The following is a 7,369-nucleotide window of genomic DNA, read 5'->3' on the forward strand; positions in this document are numbered from 1 at the left end:
TGACTCACCGTGTCGATTCTTTCCAAGTGAATCGAACTCAGCGAGTTTTGATTCATTTGATTCACAGGTCGGAACCCAGAAACAGTGGCCGCGTTTCACTGCATGGCTTATATACAGTAAAAGTCACATAATAATGAAAACATGTCTTATAATTATGACTTTGCATATTATAATTATGAGATAGTATGTCATAATTATGACTTATTGAGCCATAATAATGACATCTCATCATCTCTAGCCGCTTTATCCTGTTCTACAGGGTCGCAGGCAAGCTGGAGCCTATCCCAGCCGACTACGGGCGAAAGGCGGGGTACACCCTGGACAAGTCGCCAGGTCATCACAGGGCTGACACATAGACACAGACGACCATTCACACTCACATTCACACCTACGCTCAATTTAGAGTCACCAGTTAACCTAACCTGCATGTCTTTGGACTGTGGGGGAAACCGGAGCACCCGGAGGAAACCCACGCGGACAACATGCAAACTCCACACAGAAAGGCCGTCACCGGCCACGGGGCTCGAACCCGGACCTTCTTGCTGTGAGGCGACAGCGCTAACCACTACACCACCGTGCCGCCCCACTGTGTTAAATTGGTTTTCTAATTACCTGAGTGGTAGAACTCAGTGTGTGGTATTCGATAACTGTACCTCATCCTTGCTAGAAGTAAAAATGGGTGTCCCCCAAGGATCAGGTTTGGGTCCTATTTTATTTTCTATTTACATTGATAATTTAGGTATGGGCGGCACGGTGGTGTAGTGGTTAGCGTTGTCGCCTCACAGCAAGAAGGTCCGGGTTCGAGCCCCATGGCCGGCAAGGGCCTTTCTGTGTGGAGTTTGCATGTTCTCCCCGTGTCCGCATGAGTTTCCTCCAGGTGCTCCGGTTTCCCCCACAGTCCAAAGACATGCAGGTTAGGTTAACTGGTGACTCTAAATTGACTGTAGGTGTGAATGTGAATGGTTGTCTGTGTCTATGCGTCAGCCCTGTGATGACCTGGCGACTTGTCCAGGGTGTACCCCACCCTTCGCCCGTAGTCAGCTGGGATAGGCTCCAGCTTGCCTGCGACCCTGTAGAGCAGGATAAAGCAGCTAGAGATAACAAAATGAGATTAGATGAATTTAGGTATGGATCTGAAACAAACAAAGATTCATCTTTATGCAGATGATACTATTTTGTGCACTTCTGCTAAATCATTGAAGGAAGCAAATCATTATCTACAGTCTGCTTTTAGTCAGGTACAAAAATCTTTGGTAGGATTAAAGTTGGTATTAAATGTTAAAAAAACCAAAATCAATGGTTTTTACACGTTCACATTCTCTTATAGATTTCACTATTTTAACACAAGATGGTAGTCCAATAGAGAGAGTAACTTCCTCCAAATACCTAGGTTTTTGTTTGGATGATAAATTGTCTTTTGGGGTCCATATTGAGAGCCTTTTAAAAAAACTCAGACCCAAGTTAGGTTTTTTCTTTCGATTAAAGAAGTGCTTTCCTTTTTCAACGAGGAAAAGGCTGGTGCAGAGCACATTCTTATCAATGTTGGATTACGGTGACCTAATTTATATGCACTCTACTTCATCTAGTTAGGTTGACGTGGGGCGGCCTTGGGCTGAAGTGCCCTTGAGCAAGGTATCTGACCCCTGACTGCTCCCCGGGAGCTCTGGTGTGGCTGCCCACTGCTCTGAGCGTGTGTGCGTGTTTTCACTCCTTCAGATGGGTTAAATGCAGAGGATGAATTTCACTGTGCTTGAAGTGTGCATGTGACAAATAAAGGTTTCTTCTTCTTAATTAAAAAAACTAGATGTACTATAGCATTCAGCCTTGAGTTTCATTACAGGTGCAGTAGCTAGGACTCACCACTGCATTCTGTATGAAACTGTACAATGGTCCTCCCTCTCTCTCAGAAGGAAATTCCATTTATTGATTTTCATTATTAAAGCATTAATGGGTAAATTACCCTTCTATATTTCAAACTTGCTTACTTACCATAATAGTGTTTATAGGACAAGGTCATCAGAAAAAATATTACTAATTATTCCATCAGCAAGAACAGAACTTGGTAAAACAGCTTTCTCATCATATGCACCAACAGGGCTTTACATTAACTTTTTTGCTCACCGGCCACTGTGGCTAGTGGTTTTCCCGAGTCACTAGCCATTCAGCCTTTTCACTAGCCACAATTTTGTTGCCAGGAAATCGCAGTTTTTTCTTCACCATGATACGTTAAAGTTCGGAAGATCTAGATTTAATTATGAATGGCAGCGTATAATGTATCTCTACAGTAGCACTCAAGTATTCAGTGCTGTTAAGGGAGCTCCCTATATGAAAACATGCAACCAGTTCAGACAAAAATATAAACAGAGTATTCTTTTTATTTAACTCAAATTCAAGCCCCTTACAATATGAAATATTGTATAATATGAAAAATAATATTCAGTACAACTGAACTGATTCTAATATTAAAAGTCCAATTCAAAACATTTATCATTGAAAAACATTTGATGTTTTGATATGCAAATATGTGTATTATCAAGTATTATTATGTATATTATGTATTATCTATTAATAGTGTGTGTGTGTGTGTGTGTGTGTGTGTGTGTGTGTGTGTGTGTGTGTGAACATGTGTAGAGACACACATTAAATGTCCTCATTACATTCATCATCAGATGAGTCTGAATGGTCCATGAAAAATGGTCTTCGTGACCTGAGGCTTCCAGCAGGCCGTAAGTTGATAGCTGGGGCGGGATCAACTTCTTTCCAATCGTGTGAACGTTTCTAAACAGCGGCTCCATCCTCTCCAGCTCAGCCGACTTCATGACAGCCAGGGACTTGAAAGCAATGCTGTCCTGTAGTGAACCAGCCGTCTTTGCCTGTTTTGATGTTATAGTACCGATGTGTGCATTTGACTTTTCGTGGTCCTTTATAGTTTCGAGTTTAAAATTACTGGTGCCTGTCTTTGCCATACTTTCTACAGTCTTCACAGTACATGGCACTTTCGGTTTTGCTATGAACTAGCCGATCTCGCCCTAACTTCCATTTGTCATTGAACTGTCTTATCTTCCTATTAGCGTCTTGTTCATCTCCATGGCCCTAGCCAGCTATGAGGCCCCCGAGGTCCGGACCTCGGTCATTTTTAAGAGCTGAAAATACATTTGTATGCTAAATATTCAACTGGATAAAAAAAAATAAAGAATAACATTAAAACATCTCCGTAAAAAGTGCATTGTTAATTATGTTAAACGTTGATTCTGTCTTCTGTGTCTGTTTCGTGCACGCGGCTCTGAGACCAAGAACACAAAAACAAATGAGCGCGCGACTCAGGGAGGAACGCAGTGCAGTAGACACGGGTTTTTCATGGTAACCATCAGTACACTTTCATGAAGCTGTTAAATTTACATTTTCGAAGCAGTACAGTTGTAGCCTACCTTGTTTGTGATTTTAAAAATAAATAATTCGATAAGCCAAAGCAATAGAGTGGAAAGTTTGCCTTGGATAACTTTGCCTAAAACATGGTGGTGTATACTGATTTTTTTCCCAGAATTTTTTTTTTTTGTGTAGGTGTAACGGATGCCAGATTGTTAATTTATCTTAGTTCCATAAGCTACATGGTGAGGGTATCTTTTGTCCTCATTGCTTGGGCCAGATCAAACCATTAAACAAGCTTAAATTATTCTTACTCTTGCCACATACATGATTTTTTGTTTTCAAAACTGATGATATTCAGTTCAAACACCATTAAAAGTAATTTCAGGAATAGATCTCTTGTGTGGCGTGTAATTCACCCTCTCATTTAAATATGGCGGAAATTTTTCGGTGCGTGCTTTGCGCATCACGGACCTCTGTGATTTTAAAATGCTGCTCCGGCACTGCTCATCTTTGCCCCTTTTCCCCTGAGCAGCAGGGTTTGAAACTGCAGCTATGTGCCGCCACATAGTGTGCTTGTCAGTTGTCAGCATCTTTGTTGCTTCGTTCATTAACCGCAGGCTACCGTATCATTGATTTTATCTGAGACGTGAACGAACGTTCTAAACTATTCTAACGTTGTCAAAATGTTTATGCAGGTGCTCATGGGAGTTGTAGGCACTTAATATTACATTGCAATGCGTTTATTCTATCAGATGCCTTCAGAGAAAACTACAATTAAAATATATTGTCATACCACAGAATAAATCACCCGCCAAAGTGGGTAGTGAGACTAAAGTTATTACCCGCCAAAGCAGAATTTTACCCGCATTTGGCGGGTGGGCGGGTGCTAATGTAAAGCCCTGTGCACCAAATGTCTGGAATGAACTCCAAAACACTTTAAATCTAGAATCACTTCCATCTTTCAATACTTTTAAAAACCTTTTAATGTCAACTCTGACTGAACAGTGTAATTGTTTTTAACTAGGTGCCCTTTAAGTTGTGTGTCTGTATTAGCTTATTTGTCACATTAGGTGTAATGTCTTGGTTGTGTTTTAGTATGTATAGTATGGGATTTGTGGTGTAGTATGTAACTTTCTCTTGTTTTTTATATATTTTGAAACTTTTTGCTGCCAGTCTTGGCCAGGACTCCCTGGGAGAAGAGTTATTGTAACTCAATGGGACTTTTCCTGGTTAAAGAAAGGTTAAATAAATAAATAAAACTTCCTACTTCATGAGAACATTTTCTCAAAATTATGACTTAATATCACATTATTATAAGAAACTTTAACATATTTCATGATTATGAGACAGTAAGACATATCCATTCATCATCTGTAGCCGTTCATCCTGTTCTACAGGGTCGCAGGCAAGCTGCAGCCTATCCCAGCTGACTATGGGTGAGAGGCAGGGTACACCCTGGACAAGTCACCAGGTTATCGCAGGGCTGATACAGACAACCATTCACACGCACGGTCAATTTAGAACCACCAATTAGCCTAACTTGCATGTCTTTGGACTGTGGAGGAAACCCACACGAACACAAGGAGAGCATGCAAACTCCACACAGAAAGGCCCTCGTTGGCCGCTGGGCTCGAACCCAGGACCTTCTTGCTGTGAGGCAACAGTGCTAACCACTACGCCACCATGCCGCCCAACTATCCATCCATTATCTGTAGCCGCTTATCCTATTCTACAGGGTGGCAGGCAAGCTGGAGCCTATCCCAGCTGATTATGGGTGAGAGGCGGGGTACACCCTGGACAAGTCGCCAGGTTATCACAGGGCTGACACAGACAACCATTCACACTCACATTCACACCTACGGTCAATTTAGAGCCACCAATTAGCCTAACTTGCATGTCTTTGGACTGTGGAGGAAACCCACGTGGACACAAGGACAGCATGCAAACTCCACACAGAAAGGCCCTCATCGGCCGCTGGGCTCGAACCCAGGACCTTCTTGCTGTGAGGCGACAGCGCTAACCACTACACCACCGTGCCACCCACAGTAAGTAATAATTATGTGAAAATGATCACATTGTTATGAGATATTAAGTCATTATCATGGGCAGCACAGTGGTGCAGTGGTTACCACTGTTGCCTCACAGCAAGAAGGTTCTGGGTTTGAGCCCAGTGGCCGACAGGGGCCTTTCTGTGTGGAGTTTGTATGTTCATCCCGTGTCTACGTGGGTTTCCTCCGGGTGCTCCGGTTTCCCCCACAGTCTAAAGACATGCCATTAGGCTAATTGGCTACTCTAAATTGCCCATAGGTGCACTGCAAAAAACTGAATTTGAGGAGAAAATTACTTAATGCTAGTGAAATTATCTTGCTGCATGGACAGATATTTTTACTTGATAAGACATCTTAGAATAAGTTGGTTGCAATCTAGAACTAGGTTTAATAATCTCAGAATTGGTGTTTTGTACTCTTCTAATAGGAAATACTAGATCGTTTCAATTATTTTCAAAATATTTTCACTTGCTAAGATATCAATTTTTGTAGTGTGTGTGTGTGTGTGTGTGTGTGTGTGTGTGTGTGTGTGTGTGTGTGTGTGTGTGTGTGAATGGTTGTTTCCCAAGCTCAGAAATGGGAGGGTTGGGGCAGGAAGGGCATCCAGTGTAAAACTATGCTCCAATTAATATGAAATGTGAATCAGTGTCCATATGGACCCTGACTTGACAATAGTGCTAGACAAAGAGGAAGAAGATTAAATCATTATCATGAGAGCTTGAGTTAGAATTACTGTATGAAACCCTTTCATTATTATGGTGGCAGAAATGGGCTTCCACAGAGTTTTAAAGGAATGGTAGGTCATTTAAAACATCCAGAAGGTTTTTGGTGATATTTCTTTAAATTCTCTTTACATCCCAGGCAACGAATCAGTCAAATGCTCTGACAATAAAAAGAAAAAAAAATCTGTCATCTGTAGCAGTCACAGGGCTGTAAAAAGCCTGCAGAATGAAATGATTGGACGGCCTACCTGCCTGCCTCCCTTTGTGCACTCTGCCTGTGTTGTCATTGTGCGTGACCAGAGTCTTCCACAAGGCGAGGCACTTATTGCAGACATATTGCCAAAGCTTGTGAGCTAGTCAATAGTTGTGAGTACTAACAATAGTCATGTTTGTTGTTTACATTCATTATGATAATGTTAGATGTTTTCTTGCATGTGAATGAGACATGACGTAGCTGAATATGACAACAACAATGCACTATGTTCTGACCCCTGACTCCCCCCCACCCAGTGCTCTCTCTCCTGGACTCATCCTCTAGCAGTAATCCAGGTATGTGTTTTAGAGGTGTGGCCTTGAAGGAGGGACTGAAGGGAGAGAGTGGGATTTTTCAGTTGGATATTTTCAAAATCTAACTTAGGCCTGGGCCACACTGGCTGCATTTTGTGTGTGTGTGTGTGTGTGTGTGTGTGTGTGTGTGTGTGTGTGTGTGTGTGTGTGTGTGTCAGTCACAGAAAGTCTTGATTTTCTTTTTGGTACCCATGGTAACAGGCTAGAGTAGCCATACAGCCTGCATGAGACACACATCTCAGGTTCGAGTGTCACTGCAGTGGTGCATCATCTAGAGCTTCGGCGTGGCACCTGTTTTCACATGTGAGGTAAGCAGAGGTGGACAGAAAGAAGTACATTTACTTGAGTACTGTACTTAAGTACACTTTTTGAGTATCTGTACTTTACTTGAGTATTATTTTTTTGGAAACTTATGACTTTAACTTCACTACATTTGAAAAACAAATATCGTACTTTTCACTCCACTACATTTCTATCAAAGTCCTCGTTACTCGTTATGATGAAGCAGCTTTGAAAGCAGATTTTTTTTCTTTTCTTTTCTAAAACGTGATTGTTTTTTTCGCAGGTCACACTGAGACAGCCGATCAGCAATCACTAGTGTCACATCATGTCCATAGACTGTATAAAATCAAGTTCAGTTTCTCAGCAGCATTATTTGAACAT

This window comes from Neoarius graeffei, chromosome 16 (assembly GCF_027579695.1).
Source record: "Neoarius graeffei isolate fNeoGra1 chromosome 16, fNeoGra1.pri, whole genome shotgun sequence".
Classification (NCBI taxonomy): domain Eukaryota; kingdom Metazoa; phylum Chordata; class Actinopteri; order Siluriformes; family Ariidae; genus Neoarius; species Neoarius graeffei.